This window comes from Narcine bancroftii, chromosome 6 (assembly GCF_036971445.1).
Source record: "Narcine bancroftii isolate sNarBan1 chromosome 6, sNarBan1.hap1, whole genome shotgun sequence".
Lineage (NCBI taxonomy): Eukaryota > Metazoa > Chordata > Chondrichthyes > Torpediniformes > Narcinidae > Narcine > Narcine bancroftii.
The window spans coordinates 170590557-170604213 of record NC_091474.1 but is presented as its reverse complement, the minus strand read 5'-3'; the positions used below and the strand labels follow the sequence as shown (position 1 = coordinate 170604213).

The 13657-nt window shown below is 43.8% G+C and overlaps 1 protein-coding gene across 3 annotated transcripts in view; it reads right to left on the bottom strand.

Moving 5' to 3' along the window:
- Positions 1 to 13657, bottom strand: part of enpp4 (ectonucleotide pyrophosphatase/phosphodiesterase 4) — a 43592-nt gene that overhangs the window by 28864 nt on the left and 1071 nt on the right. The gene's annotated exons all lie outside the window — the stretch shown is intronic.

Below are 13657 nucleotides of genomic sequence, written 5' to 3'. Positions count from 1 at the left end.
GGAAAAGGTTCTTTAAAGTTGATATCAGCACATGAGGCATGCCATGAGGCTGCAAGCCTACATTACAGATCTGCATACTGTGCCTTGCTCTGTGTCAGCCCCCTATTGGCAGCCAAGTATAATCAAACAGAAGGTATAATCCTTAAGGCATATTGCAGCCATTATCACTATTATTTCAGAGTGAGAGAAAGAGGAGAGAGAGAGAAAGTTAAGCAGAGTAAGAAAGACAAAGGAAGTGCATTGAAGTAGAACATAATTGTGGCAGATAAACATCGAGGTCAGATAAGTAAACTTTGTTCTGCTTATTTTAAGATGTGGTTGCAAGAGGACCAAGGCTGGCAGTTTGATGTTCCAGGGTACTATAGTTACAGGTATAATAGGAGCAATGCTCGAGGACAAGCGACCTGGAAAAATAGGCAGATAGAATCCTTGCAATATGAGTGTTGGGAAATGCAAGAGGCTCTGTGGATTGCCCAAGGGCAAGTGACCAATTTAGAATTTAATATCAGGGAGGCAGTTTCTGAGCTGCAAGTAGCTCACTGGTCTGGCTCACAGTATGACTCAGAAAAAGCCTGAGCCATTGTCCACCAGGGGATGCGATCTATACGTGGGTAAGGGATGGGTATGTGACAATGGATAGTGATAACCCTGAGGAAACTGAGTCCAACAATACACTTCTTCCACCGCGTGAGGCTGAACCTTTACTAGCCCGACCAGTGACCATGCGGTCCCACGTCTGCTAAGGTAGCACCCCACCAACCCTCCAAAATTAGGAGACCTTGGGTGGGCACGTGGGTGGTCACTTTGAGATAATTGAGTCCCAGGACTACTCTGCTAAGGGGCTAATTGGGTGAGGGGACCGATACCACCAGCGGCCAGGCGAACACTTAGCCATGCCGCCGCTTCAGTTAGGAGACACACCATAGGCTTGGGGACACGGATTGTTAGTGTATCTATGGGGACGCACACAAGGTGACTGGTGCTTTGGTGGGGTATTTAGACACCACCGCACATCCCAACCTTAGAGGGATGGTCTTGCCCTTCATGGGACTGGCAACTGAGAAGGTGGTGCAGGAAGCCATTACCCTCCTGGAGGGATTGGAGTACGTGGAGCAGAGAAAGCATTGCAGGGGAAGCCCTGTGGGGATGCAGCTTCCCATGCGCTGCCCACTTCGACCTAGCCAACCTTCCTTCTGGTTGTTCCTCACTGGAGGTGGCCCCCGATTTGAGCTCTGCAAACCCATCCCCACAGGAGATTACCCTTCAAGCAATTCCCCTTCTCGAAGAGAGGGTCTATGAAACGATCATCTCAACAGACAACTGTAATCAATTCACTGATTTCAGCCACCAACAACACTGACAACTGTGACCACTACACCAGCTTGTTTAAGCAGCAGCCATCAAGAATTTTGTCAGACAAGCAACAGCTATTGCCATGGTAACCCAATCCTCAGCAATGGACATTCGAGTGCACCTTTTGTGATTTGCTTTATGAGGGTGGACTTTGTAATGGACCTTTTGTGGTTTTCTTATTCTTTTTCAATCACCCTGAGTTGTAGTAATGATGTCTTATAAGTAGTGTCAGGGAATTAGTTACAATTTATAGATTCATATTACAATTTGTAGATTCCAAGTTACGTTTTGCAGGTGGAGTGTCAGAGAATGGACATTGTGTACTTTTTGTTTCACTTAAAAGTGACAGCGTTGCTCCAGCCCTTCCATTAATAGAAACGAAACACCTCATGGGGTGGGGGCTTTGGGAACTTTTATTCAAAAAACATTAAATCGGCTACCTTTCAGTCCGGACTCCTCCTCACTATCGTTACAGGGAACATGAGCAGAATCGCTATCCTGGTGTCAAAACGACAGCTCTGAAAAACGGAATGCTCCGGGAACACCCTGGCCTGCACCCTCAGCCCCCCTGCCTCACCACAGGATAGCACGGTCACAGGATTCTGGGCTCTGAGCTTATGGAGCGCCCAAGCATGAGGCCAAGGGGCAGGTTGTGCAAACCAACTGCTCTGGCAACTGCTTGCACTCAGACATTGATGGTAGGGGTCCTCACATTTGCCAGCCAAGCCAGAGAAACCAAGCTAGTGAGTCAATCAGTTGCCATACAAATTTATTTTTCTACCTTCCCCTCTAACACTAGGGAGCAGCTGCTACAGTACCCTGTTCCATTGGTAACACAGCAAGCCAGTTTGATCGGGGGGGGGGGGGGGGGCTTGGGGTGGGGGGGTGGAGAGGGGGGTGATGCTGGTGAGATGCTGTCATTGAATTTGATTATGTGCCTTGTCCAGTATACGGGAGGCACTTGTGTATATATTGATCTGCTTGAATAGTATCATTGTTTTAAACACGTCTTTTTGGTTTTTAGTTATAATATGTACATATACATTGATTGTCATCATTGTGACTCCAGAGTAGTGTGGTCTCGGAGAGGTTGGATGTTGTGTCTGGAGGAAATGAGGACTACCTGAATGTGTGTATTGCAGGTGGTCACGTGTCCTCCTTGACTGAATCTTATTTGGAAGCCACATCACCTGTTGATCAAGGTTGGGCTCTGGTTAATAATTGGTGCACATCTTGCCATTGGCTAATTCAAATCACCTAGTATCCTTATTGGCCATTCACACAGATTAGCACAGTATTTAACAAGAGACCACAGAATGTTCTCTCTCTCTCTGCCTCATGGTGAAAGCCCTGGACATCACTCCATACGAGGTTGCTTGGATGGGTCATGGGTAAGGTGTGAACTGCACTGAAGCTGAGCTGTAGTATTGCAATAGATTAAGTGCGTTGAATGACTCAAAGACTTGTTGACTCAAATCAAGGCTTTTATTAACAAAAGACATCAAGGTCGACGAGTCCAGACTGACCTGGGACTGGTTAGGAGCAGCCCTTTATGACTACAGCTCTCAACTTATCACTATATGTAAATATATACATTGGTGTTAGTATCCCATACTATCACATTCACCCCTTCTTTAGGAACTGATCCCGGGGTAAGTAAAAAAGAAAGGGGGTTATAACATGCAGTGTTCACGGGCTGTAACAGTTGGGAGGCCTGATTGTCCGACGTGTTCACCGTGGCGCCGGGATCAGGGTAACTAGCAGAGTATCATTGCTGGGGTCCCTGGGTGTGGGCGCAGTTTCGCCTAATCCACAGTTGTCGTTGACCGTGGGGCTTGTCTGATGTGCTGCTGTTGTCATCCACGAGGTGCTGTTGGTCCCGCTGTCCCAGCATGTAACCTAGGGGAGTATTGGATGGAGGTTGGGGTTGGAACGTAACAATGTTAGACCCGGCTTAGGCCAGGTCCCTTACTGAGACCATGTCCTCCCGCTCGTCCGGGTATTTGATATAGGCGTAGTGCGGGTTTGCTTGGTTCAGCATCATGCTGAAGAAGATTGAAAAGAGGGTTGGTGCGAGAACACAGCCTTGCTTCACGCCATTGTTAATGGAGAAGGGTTCAGAGAGCTCATTGCTGTATCTGACCCGACCTTGTTGGTTTTCGTGCAGTTGGATAATCATGTTGAGGAACTTTGGGGGACATCCGATGTGCTCTAGTATTTGCCAAAGGCCTTTCCTGCTCACGGTGTCGAAGGCTTTGGTGAGGTCAACAAAGGTGATGTAGAGTCCTTTGTTTTGTTCTCTGCACTTTTCTTGGAGCTGTCTGAGGGCAAAGACCATGTCAGTAGTTCCTCTGTTTGCGCGAAAGCCGCACTGTGATTCTGGGAGAATATTCTCGGCGACACTAGGTATTATTCTATTTAGTAGAATCCTAGCGAAGATTTTGCCTGCACAAGAGAAACTTGTCCGTGAACTACTCTTTGCAGACGATGCCGCTTTAGTTGCCCATTCAGAGCCAGCTCTTCAGCGCTTGACGTCCTGCTTTGCGGAAACTGCCAAAATGTTTGGCCTGGAAGTCAGCCTGAAGAAAACTGAGGTCCTCCATCAGCCAGCTCCCCACATCTCCATCGGGCACACAAAACTCAAAACGGTCAACCAGTTTACCTATCTCGGCTGCACCATTTCATCAGATGCAAGGATCGACAACGAGATAGACAACAGACTCGCCAAGGCAAATAGCGCCTTTGGAAGACTACACAAAAGAGTCTGGAAAAACAACCAACTGAAAAACCTCACAAAGATAAGCGTATACAGAGCCGTTGTCATACCCACACTCCTGTTCGGCTCCGAATCATGGGTCCTCTACCGGCACCACCTACGGCTCCTAGAACGCTTCCACCAGCGTTGTCTCCGCTCCATCCTCAACATCCATTGGAGTGCTTTCATCCCTAACGTCGAAGTACTCGAGATGGCAAAGGTTGACAGCATCGAGTCCACGCTGCTGAAGATCCAGCTGCGCTGGGTGGGTCACGTCTCCAGAATGGAGGACCATCGCCTTCCCAAGATCGTGTTATATGGCGAGCTCTCCACTGGCCAGCGTGACAGAGGTGCACCAAAGAAAAGGTACAAGGACTGCCTAAAGAAATCTCATGGTGCCTGCCACATTGACCACCGCCAGTGGGCTGATATCGCCTCAAACCGTGCATCTTGGCGCCTCACAGTTTGGCGGGCAGCAACCTCCTTTGAAGAAGACCGCAGAGCCCACCTTACTGACAAAAGGCAAAGGAGGAAAAACCCAACACCCAACCCCAACCAACCAATTTTCCCCTGCAGCCGCTGCAACCGTGTCTGCCTGTCCCGCATCGGACTTGTCAGCCACAAACGAGCCTGCAGCTGACGTGGACTTTTTACCCCCTCCATAAATCTTCGTCCGCGAAGCCAAGCCAAAGAAGAAGAAAGAAGTGCGGGTTTGCGTGTAACAGTGCTACCCAGTCGACTGGGGGTCGTTTTTTGAGTGGCGGACATGACGTCCCAGTAGGACATGTCCAGGGACTGTCAGCCAAGCCGGTGTGGTCATTCCCGATTCCGACTTCTGTGGGAATGAAAAGATATGTTCTTGCTGGGTAGCGCTGGTGGCAGTGCATAACAGGGACCTGATGGAGTATAGGGCATTTGGGAGGACATCCTGCCAGCGAGTGGTGGGGAGGCCTTCGGACTAGAGGGAAAGCATGACTGCTTTACAGATGGTGGCATTCTCCCTTTTGACTTGCCCGTTACTGTGTGGGTTGTAGTTAGTGGTCCTGCTCGAAGCAATACTGTACTCCAGAAGGTTCTGCCTCAGCTCCGCACCCATAAACGAGGACCCCCGGTCACTACGGATGTAACTGAGGTACCCAAAAATGGCGAAGATGCCGTGCAGTGCATTTATGAATGAGGAGGTGGTCATGTCCGGGCAGAAAATAGTGAACGGCAAGCGGGAGTACTCATTGATCACCATGATAATGTAGGTGTTATGGTTTGTTGACAGTAGGGGCCCCTTGAAGTCCATACTGAGACATTTGAAGGGCAGGGTGGCTTTAATGACATTGGTCTTCTCGGGCTGGAAGAAGTTGGGCTTGCACACAGTGCATACTGGGCAGGCTCAGGTCATGAAGCAGACCTCCTCGACCATATAGGGCAGGTTGCGGGCCTTTACAATGTGTGCGAACCTGGTGACCCCCCGGTGACAGAGCTCCTCATGGAGTCTCTGCAGCCTGTCCAGTTGTACACTGGCACACGTCCCACGGAAAAGGACGTCGGGCAGGTCGTTGTTTGCCAGGCCAGTACAGAATGTCGTAGCTGAAGGTGGAGAGTACGATTCTCCACCTAGCAATCTTGTCATTTTTGATCTTATCCTGCTGGTTGCTCCTAAACATAAATGAGACCACCCGTTGGTCGGTCAGCAGTGTAAAGCATCTGCCAGCGAGGTAGTGTCTCCAATGACGTATGGTCTCTACAATGGCCTGGGCCTCCTTCTCGACAGACGAGTGTTGGCTTTCTGGGCCCTGGAGGGTCCTAGAAAAGAAGGCAACAGGCCTACCAGCCTGGTTTAAGGCGGCTGCCAGTGCAAAGTCGGATGCATCGCTCTCCACCTGGAAGGGTATGGATTCGTTTATGGCATGCAGAGTGGCCGCAGCGATGTCCGACGATGCAGTCAAAGGCCGCTCTGGCTTCCACTGACAAGGGGAAGGAGGTGGACTTAATTAGTGGCTGTGCCTTATCAGCGTACTGTGGGACACATTGGGAGTAATAGGAAAAAATCCCCAGGCAGTGTTTGAGTGCCTTCTGGGTATGTGGTGGTGGAAGGTCCATGAGAGGGCGCATGCAGTCGGGATCTGGCTTTACCATCCTGTTTTCTACCACACAACCTAGAATTGTGAGACAAGTGGTCTGGAAGACACACTTCTCGAAATTGTAGGTCATATTCAGCCGTTTCGCCGTATGGAAGAATTTCTCAAGGTTGGCGTCGTGGTCCTGTGGGTCGTGGCCACAGTTGGTGACATTGTCCAGATACGGGAATGTAGCTGTTAGGCCGTTCTGGTCTACTATCTGGTCCCTCTCTCACTGAAGACCATGACACCATTTGTGACACCTAAGGGGATCCTGAGGAATTGATATAACCGCTTGTTCGCTTCAAAGGCTGTGAAAAGGTGGTCTACTGTGCAGATCGGGAGCTGGTGGTAGGCTGATTGGAGGTTGTTGCAGAGACCACCAGGGTAACGCTTCGGAAGAGTTTTATTAGCAAGATAGAGCATGCCCAGCACCCAGTCTGAGCTTGCTCTGCTCACAGCCAGTTTTAACAGAGTTTATATACAATAAATGGCAGTGCATTCCTGCATGTGGGCTCCCTGTTGCAGTCAACCTGACAATATTTTATCATTGTCAACATTTGGCAATAATTTAATCTGTTTCACAGAATTCCAAAGCTTATCATGTCTGCAGATAAATCGCAACCTTGACGTTCCCTGCCTCCACTTAAGCAGTATGGAACTAACTCTTGTATGTTCTTGTAAGCAACTTATGGGTGAACCCTTGACCCTTTGTGTTCAGATTTTCTTCCACAGAGGTCGATGGTAGAAAACACACGATATTGGGTGATCTGATTCACCACATCAGTGATTCGCGGAAGAGGGTAAGTGTCCAAGAGTGTGAAGCGGTTGACCGTTTGGCTGTAGTCAAACACCATTCGCAGCTTCTCCCTGTTCTTCTCAACTACCACCTGTGCCCTTCAGGGACTTGCGATGGGCTCGATGATGCCCTCGTCCAGCAATCTGCGCACCTTGCTTTTAATGAATTTCCTGTCCCCGAAGCACAGGGATTGCCTGTGTTTCTCCATCCCACATAAGTAGCACTCCGGGGCCGCCTTGGGTAGTGTGGCGGCGACACTGAAGCCATCGATGCTTCATCTTATTAGATTGGACCCCAGCCACATAGGCATCCCGGATGAGGTCAGTGATCCCGGCTGCAGTTTTGTCGGTGCACGGACGAGCTCTACCCAGTAACCTCAGTGCCTGGAGATTTATCTATGTCTTCCTCCACAATGGGGTTTGATCGCTGCAGATATACCTCGGAGCACCTCACCCAGTGCCTGAAATCACTTTGGGCAGTAGCTTACTGCAGGTTGATGCTGAGGTGTTCTGGTGGCAGCATTTTCTCCATCCATTGAAATATTTGTTAATAAAATTGTAGCGCGTTGAATGACTCAAAGGATTGTTGACTCAAACCAAGGTTTTTATTAACAAAAGACTGGAGCTTAGTATATCGAGGTTGACTAGTCCAGACTGACCTGGGTCTGGTTAGGAGCAGCCCTTTATGACCTGCCAGTAGGCATGGCTATGGTTCTCAGCCAATCACTATTACTATATGTAAATATATAGATTGGTGACAGTATCCTGTACTATCACAATCTATGCTTGCAGTAGATCAGGGGTCCTGGAATGTGTATAGTGTGTAGGAGAGCTATACTTCCACTGATCAGGGGTCCGGGAGTGGGTGTAGAACTCCTGCAATGTCTGTATCACTTGCATGAATTAATAATTACCCTTCTCCCCTGTTTGTTTCCCGTGCATTAATAAATGTTACGTGTGATTACAAACCCTTGTTTCCAGAGTCGTCTCTCTTTGAACCCACTGAACTGAACACTCTTTCTCAACATAACACCAACTAACCAACTGGATAAAAATTATTGTGGCGAGGTGGATAATTTTTGCTGATGATACAACATGTGTGATATGATGGGTTTGCAATGGAATCTAGATTAGATGGGAATCTGAGCCAAGAAAAGGCAGATATCAACCTGGAGAAGTGGCAGGTGATGCACTTGGGTAAACTAAACCAGAATAAGACTTACTTTGTTAACAGCAGTACCCTAAAGAATGTTATGGAGCAGAAGGGCCTGGGGGTGCAGGTACATAACTCTTTGAAGATAGCAGACCAATTGCAAAGAGAGCATCTGGGATACAAGTCTCTACAGGTGTATTGTGAAGAGTTTTCTGACTGGTTTCATCACTGTCTGGTATGGAAGTGCCAATTCATAGGACAAGAAAAAAACTACAGAGTTGTGAACTCAGCCAGCGCCATACTGGGCATCAGTTTCCACTCCATTGAGGACATTTACCACAGGTGGTGTCTCAAGAAAGCAGCCTCTTGGGGGAGTCACGTGATGGAGTAGTGGCCGGTCGGGAAAACCTGCCCTCTCCAGGAAAATAGAAAAAAAAGTCAGGAAAAAGCAAAGCATAACAGAAATAAAGTACAAGAAACAGAAGATAAGGATACAGAGAAGAGAAAGAAGATGGCTTCCAAGAAGGAGAAAGAAAGAACAGCTGGTAAAAAAAGTAAAGTCGCCAGAGAAGAAGGAAGAAGGCCTTAACTGCAGGAAGGAACAGGACGCTGTGGTGATGAGGAGCACCCGACCCTTGAGGTCAGTACCTGCCCTGCAGAGTCGAGACCCACCAGCCGGTACACTACAAAAATGGCTCTCGGAGCCAAACAAAAGTGTGCAATCAGAGGAGAAAGAGGACACTGGCGGGAGGGAGGCTCAGCAGAGGAGTGGGCTGTCACAGACCGAGCAGCTAAGAGACGCCTGATACCAGGGCTCTCAGCTGGAGGATAAGGAAGACAGCAGAAGTGGGTGTGACGGAACAGATGTGGAAGACAGACGAAGGGAAGATCGACAAGAAGACCAATGTCAAGAAGCACAACAGACGAGCAGCCCAAGAGGGGAGGAATAGCAACAAGAGGCCCGACAAAGAGATACAAGTAGCTCATCAGGAAAAACAGAAGAGACACAGACACAAACACAGATACAGACACAGAAGAAGAGGAAGAAGACCAAGATCTTCACAGAGAAAGAGAAGGTAAAACTGATGGACAAAGAGAAATAAAAGGTAAAACAGAATATAGATAAAGAATTTTTTGAAGAACAAATGAGATCACTAAAGGAATGGTTGTCATTAGAGTTTAACGCAATTAAAAGGAAAATGAAAAGAACAGAAGATAAAATGCAAAGTTAGAACTGGTCATGACAGAAATAGGGAAAAGTATACAGAGTGTGGAAGAGCGGGAAACAGCTGTAGAAATGGAAGTGAATGACAAGAGAAAAATTGGAAGAAAGTGACAAAAAAATTATAGAGACACAAGAGTTGTTATCTCAGAAAATTGATATGTTGGAAAATTATAGTAGGCAAAACAACATAAAAATACAAGAGATACTAAAGGAGGGTGAAGAAGGCACAGACATGAAGGAATTTATAAAAGGATGGATCCTGAAGGATCTGGGAATGACAGAAATGCAGGAAGAAATGGAAATAGAAAGGGCACACAGAGCATTAGCTCCGAAACCACAGGCACATCAAAAACCAAGATCCATTTTAGTAAAATTTTTGAGATACACAAGAGAAAATATACTGGAGCAGGCAAGGAATAAAATTAGAGAAGATAATAAACCATTGAAATACAAGGGTCAAAAAATATTTTTTTACCCAGACACGTTTTTGAACTCTTAAAGAGGAGGAAGGAATTTAATACAGCAAAATCAACTTTATGGTAAAAAAGGTTACAAATTCATATTAAGACATCCGGCCATGCTTAAAATATTTATACCTGGGGAGCAAAACAGACTGTTCTCGGATCCAGAGAAAGCGCAAGAATTCGCAGAACGTTTGCAGGACAGGAGAAGAGATGTAACAAGAATGAAGAATGGTGATTAAAGTATATATAAAGATGTAAAAACAATGTATATGTAAAAAGAGGGAAAAGAGAAGGGAAGGAAGGGAGTAAGGGGAATAACCATCACTGCAAAATCAGTTGATGCTGCATACAAGATTGCAACCCAAATGAAAAGGGGAGTTGTGGTTGCCCGGCAAGGGGTATGGGGCAACTCAGAGAGGGGGAGGGAACTGTTGGGGGTTAAGATATTAATGGATGTGGGAACTGCGGGGGTATTTTAAATGTGTTGTCATATATTAAGTGTAATAAGAGAAAACTAAGAGATGAAAATGGGGAAAAGGGGGATGGAGGTGGCAAAGAAATAGAAAAGAGATGTATGCAAGATATAAGATGCCCATGTTGAACTAAATGACTATAAACATTAATGGAATACATAACCGAATTAAAAGGAAGAGGCTACTAAATTTATTGAAGAAAGAAACGCATCTAACTGAAGCGGAACATACAAACTAAAGAGAGACTGGGTAGGAAACGTAATGGCAGCGTCCTATAATTCAAAAGCTAGAGGTGTAGCCATACTAGTTAGCAAAAATGTACCAATCAAAATAGAGGAGGAAATCATAGATCCAGCAGGGAGGTATGCAATGATAAAGTGTCAGATATACTAAGAATTTTGGAATTTGCTCAATACATATGCACCTAATGAGGAGGATCAAAAATTTATGCAGGATATTTTTTTGAAGATTGTGGACACACAAGGAAATATATTGATAGGAGGGGATTTTAACCTTAATTTGGATCCAATGTTGGATAAAGCTGGACAAAAGACAAGTAAGAAGAATAAAGTAGCCAAATTTATGGTTAAATCAATGCAAGAAATGAAACTTATGGATATATGGAGAAGGCAACACCCAAGAGAGAAGGAATACTCATATTATTCGAGTAGGCACAAAACTTACTCAAGGATTGATATGTTTTTGTTGTCAGCCCATATTCAAGGGAGAGTTAGGAAAAATGAATACAAAGTTAGACTACTATCAGATCATTCACCCCTATTATTAGCAATAGAACTGGAGGACATTCCACCAAGAACATATAGATGGAGGTTAAACTCCATGCAACTTAAAAAACAGGAATTTAGGGAGTTTATTTAATGCCAAATTAAAACATATTTTGAAATAAATACAGAATCAGTGAAAGATAAATTTATATTATGGGATGCAATGAAAGCCTTCATTAGAGGACAGATAATAAGTTATGTGACAAAGATGAAAAAGGACTACAATCGGAAAATAGAGCAGTTGGAAAGGGAGATAGTAAGTACAGAAAAGGAACTAGTAAAAAGGGATGATATCATGAAAAGGAGAGAATTGGCGGACAAAAAAAATATGAAACATTACAAATGTACAAGGTGGAGAAGAACATAATGAAAATAAAGCAAAATTATTTTGAACTGGGAGAAAAAACACATAAAATATTAGCCTGGCAACTTAAATCAAAACAGGCTAAAAAAAAACGATACTGGCATCAAGGAAAAAGGACAAACAAATAACAAATAATCCAACTGAAAACAAGGGGAAAGATGATAAAATAGAGGAATTTTTAGCTAAAATTGAACTGCTGAAATTGCAAGAAGAGGAACAAAACAAACTTATAAAACCATTTGAAATAGAGGAGGTACAGGATATATTAAAAAAAGCTACTGAACAATAAAACACCAGGAGAGGATGGATTTCTAATAGAATTTTATAAAACATTTAAAGAGCTATTAATTCCTCCTCTCCTGGAAGTAATGAACCAGATAGAAGAAACACAAAACTTGCCATATTCATGTTCTTCTTTGGCTTGGCTTCATGGACGAAGATTTATGGAGGGGTAAATGTCCACGTCAGCTGCAGACAGCAATAATTACAGTAATACCAAAGACAGGGAAGGATCCACTAACACCAGCATCATATAGACCAATATCTCTACTTAACTCAGACTATAAGATAATAGGGAAATTATTAGCAAACAGATTGGCCGACTGTGTACCTAAAATAGTTAAACAAGATCAAACTGGATTTATTAAGAAAAGATGAACAGCGGACAATGTCTGCAAACTTATTAATCTAATTCACGCAGTTCAAAGAAATAAGAAACCAACAGTGGCTGTTGCTCTAGACGCAGAAAAAGCCTTTGACAGAGTAGAGTGGAGTTACTTATTTAAAGTATTACAGAAAAATATATAAATTGAATTAAAGCATTGTAGAATGGACCATTGACGAAGGTAACAGTAAATGGATATGTATCGAGTCACTTTAAATTAAGTAGGTCAACTAGACAGGGATATCCACTATCCCCCTCATTGTTCGTCCTAGCAGTAGAACCTTTGGCAGAACTGATAAGAATAGAAAATAAAATAAAGAGATAAAAATAAAGGAGAAGGAGTATAAAATCAGCTTATTTGCAGATGACATCATAGTATACCTAGCAGAACCAGAGGTATCAGTAAAGAATTACATAAGAAATTGAAGGAATATGGAGAAATATCGAGGTACAAGATCAATGCAATTAAAAGTGAAGTGATGCCAATGAGTAACACAGATTATACAGAATTTTAAAAAGAATCACCATTTAAATGGCAAGCACAAGCAATCCGATACCTAAGGATCAGGTTAGATAATAACAAGCCACTTGTACAAACTAAATTATCAGTCACTAATAAAGAAATTGCAGGAAGACTTAGAACAATGGAAACAATTACCGCTAACATTGATAGGGAGGGTAAACTGCATTAAAACGAACGTATTCCCAAGGATACAATACTTATTTCAAACATTACCAATTCCCTTAACAGAAAAATTCTTTAAGGAACTAAAGAAAATAATAAGGAAATTCTTGTGGAAAGGGAGGAATCCAAGGGTAACATTAGATAAATTAACAGAGAGGCATAATCAAGGTGGTTTACAGTTACCAAATTTTAGAAATTATTATAGAGCCGCACAATTGAGGTATTTATCAGATTTTTACCAGTCAAGGGAAAAACCAGAATGGACTAAGATAGAGCTAGATAAAATAGAGGAAAAGGTACCGGAACATATACTTTATAAGTGGGAAGAAAAGCTGGTGCAATATAAAAACTCACCAGTACTGCATCATTTACTTAATATATGGAAGAAGATCCACTTAGAAAGGAAAAAAATGAATTATCAAATACCAAAATTGTTGATGCTAAAGAATGGGAGAGAAAAGGAATCAAAAGAATAGAAAACTGTTTTTCGGGAAATAATTTATTAACATTTGAACAGTTGAAGTACAAATATGGAATAACTCATGGTACAATGTTTGCATATCATCAATTGAAAGCGTATTTAAAGGATAAATTGGGAAATAGCTTGAGATTACGTGAAGGAAGCAGCTTTGAATACATGATTACAGACACAATGATAATCAAAAGATTTATAACCAACATGTACATTAAGCTGCAAGATAAGGAAAATGAAATAAACTATAAACTATAAACCTAAGCAGATGGGAAATGGATCTAAACATAAAGATTAAAAAAATAAAGTATGGGAAAAGTTATGTTCTGGAACTATAAAGAATACAATAAACACA